Consider the following 12,995-nt stretch of genomic DNA (forward strand, 5'->3'; position numbering starts at 1 on the left):
GTATGAAAGTTGTATTGGTGTGAAAAAAATAGGGTTTCAATAATTAAGATGTAAAATCACTAATATTACCTATGGGACCAATACATTAAAAGAAGGGTGAATCCAATAAATCTAGCCACAATCCTAATAGAAAAAGGGTTGAAATTTTGATTAGATTCACTGGTTTTGTTTGCTACCCTCTTTTAGTTGAAATTTGGATGTGAATTGTGAAATTAGAGTAGAACAAGGGATAATTAAGGAGGAACAGTAAAAATAGACTACTTCAGCTATCTAACAGAGCCACAGACAGGGATCTAAGTAGAAGAAGAGAATCAAAACCTATTCCCAAATGTTTTGGTTGATTTTCTGGGACCGGGTAGCAGAGTCACCCTTGTCCTCCAATTTTCGCTCCGTCAAAATTTGATTTTTTTAGTACAACTCATGAGTCAATTCTCTATACACAAAAAGATAGAAGAAAGGTTTTTGGAGAGTAGTTTGCCTTGGGTCAAACCCTAGTTTTGGAATTAATCCTTAATTGAATAATATAAATATTAAAGTAAATTCTAGGAGATATACCTCAGATCTACAATGGTTGATAAAAAGATTGATGATGCAATTCTCTTTAGATATGATCACAACTGTTGGATTTAATGGCATAACAAACACATGAACATGAAAAACCTAATCAAACACACATTTTTGGATGAAGATTGATGGAACTTTACTCCATAATGCTTGAAGGATGAAATTTTGTCTTGAATGCTTAAGAATGCTAGATGATGAATGCTTGATGGATGCACCAATATTATGGATATGTTATCTAAATGATATCTTAGGTCCAAAATGAATTGATAGGGTGTCTTTATATAGGGTTCCATAGGTAAATTACTGAATAGGCCGATCTCCAACACTCGAGTGTAGCCATGAGGACCAACATACATCAGGAAGGGAGGGAGCCCACCAATATTCAAATTGGGTCTTGTTTAAGGGGGACTAGGATGGTTTGGAGCACCCTAGTTTGGGACCAAGGTGTTCCTCCAGAAAAAAGACCAGCAACTCAGAAACTGGGGGAAGGCAACTCCGGGATGGGGCCCACTCAGTGGTGTCAATAGGTGGCATCAAGGTTGGTGTAAAGAGAACCAAAATGGACCTAGGAGGAATGGAGATAGGACATGCTAAAGTAGGAGCGCAAACATGAGGTGTGAGTTGTACCAGTTATAATTTGCAACAAAAGTAAAGACTAAGACCTGCATTTTGATATGAAGTTATATGATAATAGGAGATAAAAGTTCTATATCTTTGTGTCATGAGGAAAGAATGTTTCTTTCCTCATGATAAAGTATGATTGTCTATTCTCTTAAATCACTATTGCATATGTTGAACTCTTAATGTGTCCTCTGTAGTATAAACTGACTAGATAATATATCTTGGGGTATAGGTATTTGAATCATACAACCCCATTTCTCTTGCTATTAATATCTAAAAATGATCCATCATGGTGTTTAGATGAGAAATCCATGCCCCAATACAATAATTTTATACAAGAAAAAATTATGACATATAATCGTTAGAAAACATAAAATGTGTAATTCAAATGCTTTGATACATCATACATACACAATGAAACTACTAGAGAGGAAATATTATAAGGTGAGAAGAATGTAACAAGTAAAATAATTGATTCAAAAAGAATAAATCAAATCTCCACAAAGATAAAGGAAAATAATCAATACAAATGAAAATGCATGATCAAAGTTATAGCTTACTTTGTTGCTAGGAATCATGAAAATCAATTGATAACACAAATCACTTGCACTAACATACTTCATTGCTATGTTATTTGGATGTTTCTTTAAATTTTGAGGATACTTGGACTAGCCTGCTCTATTGAGATGATATATGCATACATGAAATATTAGGGACTGCATTCACTAGTGTACTCTATTGCTAAGCAATCTTGACATATATGACCATTTTTAAGAATTCTTTGTACTTGGACCATAATTCATTGATACTCTAGGAGCATATTAGTACAAATTTGCATCTATTTATAAATGTAAGTGTGGATATATGTTCCCTTAAAATTATTTGTGAAGAGAGGATGCAATCATTTTCAAAAGATTACATATTAAGGAATGTGTCTTCATATGGTATAAGGAGGGATAATAAAATAGGACACAAGTTGTGGATATGAAGGAAGATGATTGTGTTATTATGAAAGATGAGGGAAGCATTAGAAGTTCTGCCACCAAGACTTGGAAATATAGTGAGAGGGAAAGTAATAAATCCCACGGAAAAGATAACAAAACAATAGATAAGGGGTATACATCGACAAGGGTGTGAGGCAATAAAAAAAATACAAAACTATACGAGACATTTTACAGTGAGCAAATAGAGGTAGGTATCATGTTAGAACATATTTAATCTCAATGCTATAACAATCCTAGTCTCAATTAAATTTGTCAATGGTTGAAGTGGCATAGAAAGGAAAAATAATAATTTACATGTTGGATAAACCAAATATAGATGATTCTCAATGTCTTGTATCATATGTAGAAGGAAAGGGTGAATATTATCTAGGAGTATTTTAGGTTTCAAGTATGGGTTTGTGTTCCCCTTTCCAATAAGACATTATGAGCTAACTAGATTAAAAAATATTTTAAATCACAAGTGAAACTGTTGCATAAAAGGACAAAAATCAAATTTATTATGATGTGTCTATAAATCATTAGAGAGTTTTATTACATTGTGCACCATTATAAGAGTATAGGATCAACATTACATCAATAGTTACGCTTATCTAAGCATATTTCATGAGTGTTTATTGTCTTCAATTCTAATTTTATATTGTTGACTCAATAACAAGGGTTCGACCAATAAAAAACATTCACAACTTGGCAAACTCTTAAAGTGTTTATTGGCACCACTCCTTTTCAAATATAGGTTTCACAAATCAAGGTAAACAGGTTTGCAACATGAAAATTAGCAAAGCTCATATTTATAATAGGGTTTAGATCCACATGTGCCAAAAATGAACCAATGCATTAAATACAAATTATATCAATGCCAAGGTGGTTGTTTGGTACATTCTAATCTTCTAACATGTTAGAAAATCAACTAATGATATCTGTCACAAAAAAATCTCCATCAAGCCTAGAGTTAAGTACCTTGTTTTTATTTATTTTATGATTTCAAACATTCATTTCAATCTATTGCTAGTAGTCACAACCCTTTATCCCTTTATTAGAAGATTATTACTTTTTATGATTTAATTTATTTATCGAAGATATTTGTGTGTGGTGATATTTTTGCTTGTTTAATATTTAAAATTTAATAAATTATATTTTATTTATTTTCTATTTATAATATTGATATTATGTTTAATTTTAGTTAATTTGTCCTTAAAAAATCATTATTTTTGTATGGACTTATTAAGTCATTTTGTACCCAAGGTTCAAATAAAAAGACAATTTCTCAAACTTGTATCTTATGCACATCCCTATACTCAAGCCTAAGTTTAAAATTGAACATTAAATTGGAGTCCAAAGATTGATCCCTTTATATCACCTACTATGTATCCACAATCACCTATTTATGTACATGTGGGAGGGTACATAACTTGGTACATTCTATATCACACTAATCTTCATAATTTTTTTCTTTTAGGATAATAAATATTTTGCAACAACTTTAGAGAACCATAATGGAATCACTATCAATTGCCAGCCATGGTGCATGGATTAATCAGTAAAATATTAAAACAAAATAATAACAAATTATATTTAAAAGCCATCAACATATTGATGTGACTTGCATGATTTTTATATATAAAGAAATATGCAATTACTTATTAATCATCATGTCATATACACATAAATTTTGTGTTCATACAAATAAGATAAGACACTCTAATGAATATTTTATACATTAAAAAAGTAATAAATAATATGCAAAAGTGTTTCTATAAGACACTCTAATGAATATTTTATACATTAAAAAAGCAATAAATAATATGCAAAAGTGTTTCTTATAGAAAATTATATAAACAAAGATTCATCAATATTTTTTGGATTACAATATAATCTATTATTAAGAAGAAGAAAAAATCAAGAAATCAATAATAATAATAATAATAATAATAATAATAATAAAAAAAAAAAATGTAAGATAAAATTATCTTCAATTAAATGGCTCTGCAATTTGGCGGTGTTCAACAACTCGGCGCCTGGGCAGATGTTGGTTGGGATGATCCGCCACACATGTCACAGTGGGTGTTTTTCAAGGGTAGATGAGAAGATAGGGCTCCGCGTCTGGGAAGGCAATACAAGGATCGTCGCCCGGTCTCCAAATACTTTCAGGGTTTTTTCAAAGGTCTTCCGCGGCGCAGGATGGGGAGTTTTGTTTGGCATGCTCCGAATAAAAATGAGAGAAAGAATGTCAGGGGAAAGTAGTCACACATTTTTGTCTCTGCAAATAGGTCGTTTGCTGCATTAGTAGCCGAGGGAACCAAGGTTGCTCCTAGGGCATTCGGGCATGAAAAACAAATGTCGGTTGCTGGTGTGGATGGTTCTAGGGCATCCGAGTCTATTAAAAAGGCGGATGTCATGGATATAGTTGGTAAAGATGTCGGAAGCTCGAGTAGTAAAGCTCTGGATGCAAATGGTAAAATGGTTCAATCTGGTCCTTCGAAGGAGGTTTGGTTTCCGCAACCCTTTTTTGATTTTTCTGGTTCTATTGTGGTTGATAGGGCTACCAAGTTACACTTTGTGGCTATTATAGGAGAAATTTGGGGTCCTCCGACTAATTTATCTAAATTACACTCTAAATTTCGTAAATGGTGGTCAACTTTGGCTTGTCTTCAGCTGTTATCTTCTAATTCTTGTGTTTTGGTCTTTGAATCCCCTCATAGTAAGGATGAGGTACTTGCAAATCCCTTTCATTGGTTTGGTAATGTTTTAGTTAGGGTTTCCGCTTGGCAAAAAAAATTTGTTCCGAAATGGGTCAAACCTAATCACTTCCGGTTTGGTTTGGCTTGTCTCAACTCCCCTTTGAATTCATGGACACAGAAGTGTTGAAATCCATAGGGGATAATTTTGGGAATTTTTTGACTTCTAAATCTATCTTTGAGGAAGGGAAGGTTCTGGTAAAAATTTGTGTTCTAGTTTCTCCTTCATCAGTTTGTCCAATTTCATGTAATATCAAATCTAATGATGGCATTTGGAGACAACCCATTGTGAGGATGGATGTTGATTTGTGTTCAAATTTGATTACTGCGGATGCTCCCTTGTTTTTTGACTTTCGAAAAGGAAAATCAGGCATGAACTGTAAGGAGGATCAGAATGCCCCTTTAAACCCTACTACTACTACAGTTTCCTTTCAGGACTTGGTAGGTTTTGTTCGTCAACCTAAGGAGGTTATTAATAATACAGCTCAAATTAAGTAGAATACTACAGTTAATGATTCTTTTCGGGACTTGATTGGGTCTGTTCATCAACCTAAGTTGGATCTTAACAATTTTGCTCCTCTCAATCATAATTTTGTTACAATTGAGCTAGATAAGGACAAAATCAATTTATCTCAGGTTATTTTAGAAGTGTCCTAGTCTGGTGGTCATGGTAAAGATGGCTCTCCTCCAATACATGATTCAATGGTTTTCCCTACTCCCCCTGTTATGATGGAGGGATTGGGTGCTACTGCAGGGGATGAGGTTCCTAAATCTTTACTATGATCAGCTGGTCCTCCTTTAGATTCTGGGGTCATTGCTTTGGTTGTGTCAACTCCTTTAATTCATGAAGAGGATGTTTTATTCAAAAAGTGAAAGAGTTACTTCATAACGAGCCTTTTAGGAAATGTGACATGCCTCAGTCTCTGCATATTTCTCCTGAGGAACACACGGCTCAGCAAGTTGAGTTGTTGCTTAAAACTAATATGGATCTCGTGGAAGAGGAGGTCTTTGAGAAGGTTTTGTGCTCTTTGGGAAATGACCTAGATTTAATTCATAACAGCCTGCCTTTTTCTCCTTCGTTAAATCCTTCTGAGGTCCCTATCAATTCCCATCAGAATGTTTCAAATCAAGTGGATCTTCAGGAAGTGGTTCAACCTTTTTGTTCATCCCCAACAAAACACCTAGTAAATCTTCGATTGCTCAGGTTTAGCTGAATTTCCCTAATGTTCTAGTGTCCCCGGGCAGGGGTAGACCTCCAAAGAATCATAAAACTCAGCTAGAAATAGATGCAGGCATTCAAAAAGTTTTGTCATCTTCATTCAAGAAGTCTTCCAAGTTGTCATTGGGAAAGGGAATAAAGGGTGGTTCTCTTAAAAAGAAGAAAATGTGTGTTATTAGTCCTCTGGTGACTAGATCTGTTGCGGTCAAGCGAAGCTTACATAAAAGCTTTGGGGAGAATTCATCTCCCATTTTAGAAAAGAGGGGAGCTTCGACCTCCCCTCGAGAACAATGAAGTTTATTTCACGGAATGTTAGGGACTTAAATGCCCCTAACAAGAGACTCTTAATCAAGTCTCAGTTAGACTTGGTTAAGTGGGATATAGGCTTGCTTCAAGAGACCAAACTCTCGTTACAAAATTCGGACTTAGTTTTTTCATCTTGGAAAAAGTGGAAGTTTTTCTCATGTCCAGTTGCTAGGGCATCGAGAGGCCTTGCTTTGTTATGGAATGATTTTTTAGTTGATGTAAAGATGGTAGCATCCGAGCCAAATTGGATGTTGGCTTTAGTTTCCCATAGAGCTTCTAGCTTTAAAGTATGGGTGTTTAACATTTATGCCCCCCTAGGTATCTTGGCCAAACATGATCTTTGGCAAGTACTCATTAGGGTGTCAGCCCCCTTTAGGGATCATTCTTTTGTCATTTTAGGGGGAGATTTTAATGCTATCTTGGATGTTTCTAAAAAATCGGGGGGGATTATTGCAAACAAGAAGTCAATGGAGGATTTTAATGCATTCATTTCTGACATGTCTCTTTTTTTAATTGCAAACCTAATAATGGTCTTTTTACATGGACTAATATGAGGAAAAATTTCTCTCAGATTGTGGAACGATTGGACAGATTTTTACTCTCTTCTAATGGGTTTTTTACTCTCTTCTAATGGGTTTGATTCTGACATTGAGTTTTTTTCTTCAATCCTTCCCCTGTCTAGGTCGGATCATTTCCCGATTTCGTTGACTGTCGTCAAGGATAGATCTTCCTTCAAAATTTCATTTAAGCTTGAGCCAATGTGGTTCAGGGATACCTCTTTTCTTCCCCTCCTACGTCATTGGTGGGAAGAGGCTCCATTTTTAAGAGGGTCTAGAATGTTTCAGTTGGTCAAGAAGATCAGTTTTCTTAAAAAAAATATTAGGAATTGGAACTCTCTTCACTTCAAGAATATTTTTGAAGAAAAGCAAAGGATTTTAGATATGTTAGAGGTCCTAAATAGGAACGTTTTGCAACATGGGTTGGGTGGTAAGGTTTTAGACGAAATCAGGTCCCTTAAGAGTGAACTCGATGAAATTTTGGCTAGAGAGGAGGTCTATTGGAGACAAAAATATAGGGAGTTATGGCTAGCTGATGGGGATAAGAATAAAAAAAAATTTCATGCAAGCACTAAAATGAAAAGAATCAGGAGTATGATTTCTTGCATCCAGGATAGTCAGGGGAATATTCTCTCAGATGATGAGGATATTTCTAGGGAAGCAGTTAAGTTTTTTAAGGATCTTCTTTCATCTGAAAATATTGATGTTTCCAACAATATTTCATCCTTCATTCCCTCTCTTGTATCTCCTGAGGATAATAAAATGTTAATGTCTCCTTTTTCATTAGATGGGGTTAAGAAGGCAGTTTTTGCTATGAATCCAGATAAGGTCTCCAGGCCTGATGGTTTTACTCTCTTGTTTTTCCAAAAATGTTGGGATTTTGTGGGCCAGGATGTTCTTTTGGCCTTAGAGAAAGCAAGGAGAAATAGGTCTATCCTTAAAGAATTAAACACTACCCTAATAGTCATTTTACCTAAGAAGGAGAACACTAAAACCTTTGCAGATTATCGTCCTATAGCTTTATGAAACACTATTTATAAGATATTTTCCAAGGTGATTGCTATGAGGCTGGCTATTCTTTTACCAAAAATTATCTCCCTGGAACAAGGAGGATTTGTTCCACATAGGGAAACTTCTGAAGGGGCTATTGTTGCTCATGAGGTCTTACATTCAATTTATGCTCAGAAATTTCCTGCCATGATCCTTAAGTTAGATATGATGAAAGCCTACGATAGGGTCGAATGGAAGGCATTAAGAATAGTGTTGGTTAGGTTGGGTTTTTCCTTGGCTTGGATAAAATGGATTATGGCTTGTATCTCTTTGGCAAGGTTCTCGGTTCTCAGTAATGGTTCACCTTGTGGTTTCTTCCACTCTTCTAGGGTTTTAAGGCAAGGGGACCCACTCTCACCTTTTTTATTTATCTTATTAGCTAAAGCTCTAAGTCGGGCAATTGGCTCAGCCCGGGAGAATGGTTTATGAAAGGGTATCAAAATTCAGAATTTGGATCAAAGGATTTCCCATTGTCTTTTTGCTGATGACACCCTCTTATTTGGTTGTGCATCCTTGAAGGAGGCTCGAGTTATAGATGAAGTGATCAGGAATTATGTAGCTTTCTCAGGCCAGATGGTTAATAAGGAGAAATCTAAGATCTTTTTCTTAAATACTCACTCTCTGCTTCAGGATAAGCTTCAAAGGTTCTGGGGTTTCCAATAGGGGGTTCTACCTTGTACCTATTTAGGAGTTCCCTTCTTCACTAACAAGGTTAAGGTTATTTTTTGGGATAAAGTTGTCTCAGTGGTGTCGAAAATTTTTTTGGCATGGAACCATAAATGGCTCACCATGGCTGGGAAAATTGTGCTGATTAAGTTTGTTTTGAATGCAGTGCCAATTTTTTTAATGTCAATTCTAAAAGCTCCTAAGGCTGTTATTGTTAGTTTAAAGGATACTCTAAGGTCTTTTCTTTGGAATAATAATAAGGATGGGAAGTCTAGGATCCCCTTGTTGGCTTGGGATAAGGTTTGTCTTCCTAAAGAACTAGGAGGGACTGGCATTCATAGTTTGGAGAGTCAAAATTTGGCTCTTGGGGCCAAATTAGTATGGAAACTGTATGAAAATTCATTTTCCCTTTGGGCTAGGATCATGTTCGCTAAGTATCTGTCGAATGGATCTAGGGAGTCTGTTTTCAGGGCCATAACTTTGCCCAAAGGGTTGGCTATTTGGAACTTCATGGGTAAATGTAGAAATGTCCTGCTTCTATGTCTTTCTTGGGTCGTGCACAATGGTTCAAAAGCTAGATTTTGGGATGATGCTTGGAATGGTTATTGTCCTATGGATTCTATTAGGGATTGGTCTCCCTTAAAACCAATACTTCTTGATAAATGGGGGGTTTTTCTATCAGACTATTTTAATGTAGTTCAATATGGAAATTTGGTGTTGGCTAAATGGAAATTGATTGAGTTCCTTACTGTTAGCCCTTGTTTGAAGGCAGAATTTTCTTTGATCCTCAAAGATAGAATCATCATCTTGTCTAAAAAGGATGATGAGCTCATTTGGACCAAGAATTCTTCTGGAAAATACTCAGTGAAAGATGGCTACAATTCTCTTATGCCAGCTATGGTTCTCCCCTCTTGGCCTTACAAATTATTCGGGCATCCTACATATCTACCGAAGGCCAGAGCTTTTGCTTGGCTTGCGGTTCAAGATAGGGTTCTCACTGGCATGAGACTGGATAGAATGGGCTTATCGGTTGTTTTCTCTTGTGTTTTGTGTAAACAGAAATTGGAATCGTCTTCTCATCTTTTCCTCCATTGTGATTTTGCATTACGATGTTGGAATTGGTTTTTTGAGAAGCTAGGCTTGTCTATTGCCACTAGTGGGGATCTTCTCTCTCACTTTAGAGCTTGGCCTCTTTTGTTTTCCTCTTCCTTTTATGCATGTCTTTGGATCGATTATTATTTGGAACATTTGGTTAGAGAGAAATAATAGGATCTTTAAAAATGCATCCTCTTCGCTCTCTGATATCTTAGTCAGAATAGAGGCCTTTATCTCGGAGGTGGCCTTGTCTTACATTCATAAAAATTTAGATAATCTGACATCTTTTTCCCATTGGGATGGCATGATCACTAGGACTTGGAAACAATTGGCTTGTATCCCTTCTCATGGGTTTGTTGCAAAGAGTTTGGTTTTGAAATCAAAGAGAATCATGGCAAAATGGGCTCCCCCTCCTCCGGGTCATTTCAAACTTCATTTTGATGGTGCTTCTAGGGGGAATCCAGGTCTGGCTGGGGTTGGTATGGCCATTTTTTACCATAATGTTGTCCTAATTGCTGCTCAATGTCATGCCCTTGGGCCCCTATCAAACAATTTCATTGAATGTCAAGCTTTGTCACTTGGGATTGACTTGGCTATCTCTCTTGGGATCAAACACCTTTCCATTCAGGGGGATTCAATGGTAGTTATCCAAAGCGTGTTGAACTGTAGAAGTAATTGTTGGCATTTGAAGTATCTAATTGATCACATTTTGGAGAAGTTATCCTTTTTTGATACTTATGTATTATCTCATTGCTTTCGTGAGTTAAACAAAGTGGCAGATTTCCTGGCTAATTTGGCTATTGACTCTGCTGCTATTCATAAGAATATAGTAGTAGGCGACATTCCTCAAGAACTCCTCCTCGGGTATATGCCTCATCCCTCAAATTAAGGTACATATTTTGAGTTATTCCTCCATTCTTGTTGAAATATATGTATTTTCCTCTTCTTAGTTCAATTTGTATCTGGTCGTCATGTGGCAAGAGGAGGAGATTTTTATTCCTATCTGCATATGGAGTTCCTTACACTTTTGTAATTGGGTTAGATGTTAATGCAGGTATTTCTAGAAGATTGGAGAGAATATTTTTTTCTAGTGGCATTACATGTTAAAATATTTGGATTTTCTCCATTTCTTACTGAAGTATTCATATTTTCTTCTTCTCAATACAGTTTGTATCATTGCTTCATGTGTTGATAGAAGGCCTTATATCTATCTACATTTGGAGTAGTTATACATCTCTGTTTTTGAGTTAGATGGTAATGTGTGTATTACTTAAGAATTGGAGATTGAGGCTTGGATGGCATTATATTTTATCAGCTTGTTCTTTAATATGGTGTACTCATTTTTCGTTCGGCATACATATGGGAGCAAGAAATTTATTTTCTTTATGAGGCTTAAGTTGATTTTCTTTCTCACATATGAATATTGTCATCTGTTTACATTTGGTGCACATTTTGGTAAAGCTACGGTTTGGGATCTTTATCTTGGCCACGTCGAGTTAAATGGTTGTTTTTGGTAATGTATGGGAATTTTCTCTTAAGCTTCATAAGCTTTTCTATTGCAGTTTGGAGACAATTTTCCTTTGGATTTGTTTTTCGATTTTTTAATGTGTTTTTATGTCTTGTCAATTTTATCCTCATTTATATCGTATTTTGGCTGTGGCATGTGTGATTTATGTAATCATTATCCTTTATGCCTACATTCTTTTCTACATGCTTCATCTCCTCCAGTCGTTGGTACGTTTGTAAGGTTTTATTATCCGATGATTAATATCTACTTGTTGGCCGCCTTGTGCTTGTCTGGGTCTGTCAGTTTCGAGTATGGTTAGTTTTTTTTTTGTTTTGCATGTTAGTATCCTACTTGTGGGAGAGTCACTTATGAGTTTTAATGGAAGGATTTTAAATACATGCGAATTGATACATGTGTGATTGTAGTGGTTGTTTTTAGTACCTTTGTGGGAATTCAAGCCATTTCTTCTCCTTCAAATACACTTCTCTTTTGTCATTGTCAATAGCAGTTTTGTGTGTTCTTTCTGTTTGGTTATCGATGCCCTTCTTTTTGCAAATGTCATCCTCTTTTCAATGTGGAGTATATAGAGTGGTTTTAGAAGCTCGTTCACTGGGGGATGATGGTGCAAGTGAGGATAATTCTATTAAACTTGGTAGGGTTTTCAATTTATTTACTCCCGCAGTGGATTTTGAGCTTCGCAGACTTTTGGGATGTAGGTGGTTACAGGTTGCTGACCAAATTTCTTATGATGAGATTCTCTCTCATTTTATTACTGTTTTCTATGATGTTCTGCTTGACTTGGATTTGGTTCACCTTTTGGTATCCTCGTTTGTCTTTCCGACAGTGTGTAATTGGGAGTTGGTCTCTGCTGCATTGGATAGTTATCAGTTTGATATGGGCTCTTTTCCTTACGGGGGTTTTCTTCCTCGTCATGAGCTTTTGGATAATGGTTGGTCTGGTCATTTGCTTCATCAGTTAAGAATGGGATTGATATGTGACTCCTTGGAAACTACTAGAGCCTCTATGGATTTTTTGTTATATTTGACTCCTAACCATTTTGTGGATAAAGCATGGGTTGTTTTTCAGGATATCTTTGTATTTTTTGTGTTCCGCTCTAGCTTGTTTGGCCTTCCCTTTAAGAGTGGTTTCACCTCCGTTCCCTTCTCAGCTGCCACCGGAAGAGAACACTAGTTCCTAGTTCTTGGATATCTAACATATTGTCTATGTTGTAGCTGGTGGTTTTTTGTTTTTTTTTGCAGGGTTGCAGGCAACTTGGTTTTATTCTGTTCGAAATGGTTTGCATTGGTCCTAAAAATGAATTCTCTCTCATGGAGCTATCTCTTCACACCCATCTCTTCTTCGGTTTTAAAATTGTCAATTCGATCTATTTGTAAAAAAGAAAAAAGAAAAGAGGTTGTGATTGGAGGGTGAGGTTTTTTAGTCAAAACATTCTGGTTGTAAGGGCTATATATTTCTCTATTGTAAATTTAAAAAATGGCTACAACCGAAAGTTTTCTTGTGGGTTCTTTCTTGCCGATACGCCATATCTGAACCCGATGTAAAATTTGCTCTCAATTAATATAAATTCAGTGGACTCTCCACTTTTATCAAAAAATAATAATAATAATAATATATATATATATATATATATAATAAAATATCAAAAATATC

This window comes from Cryptomeria japonica, chromosome 8 (genome assembly GCF_030272615.1).
Source record: "Cryptomeria japonica chromosome 8, Sugi_1.0, whole genome shotgun sequence".
Classification (NCBI taxonomy): Eukaryota; Viridiplantae; Streptophyta; class Pinopsida; order Cupressales; family Cupressaceae; genus Cryptomeria; species Cryptomeria japonica.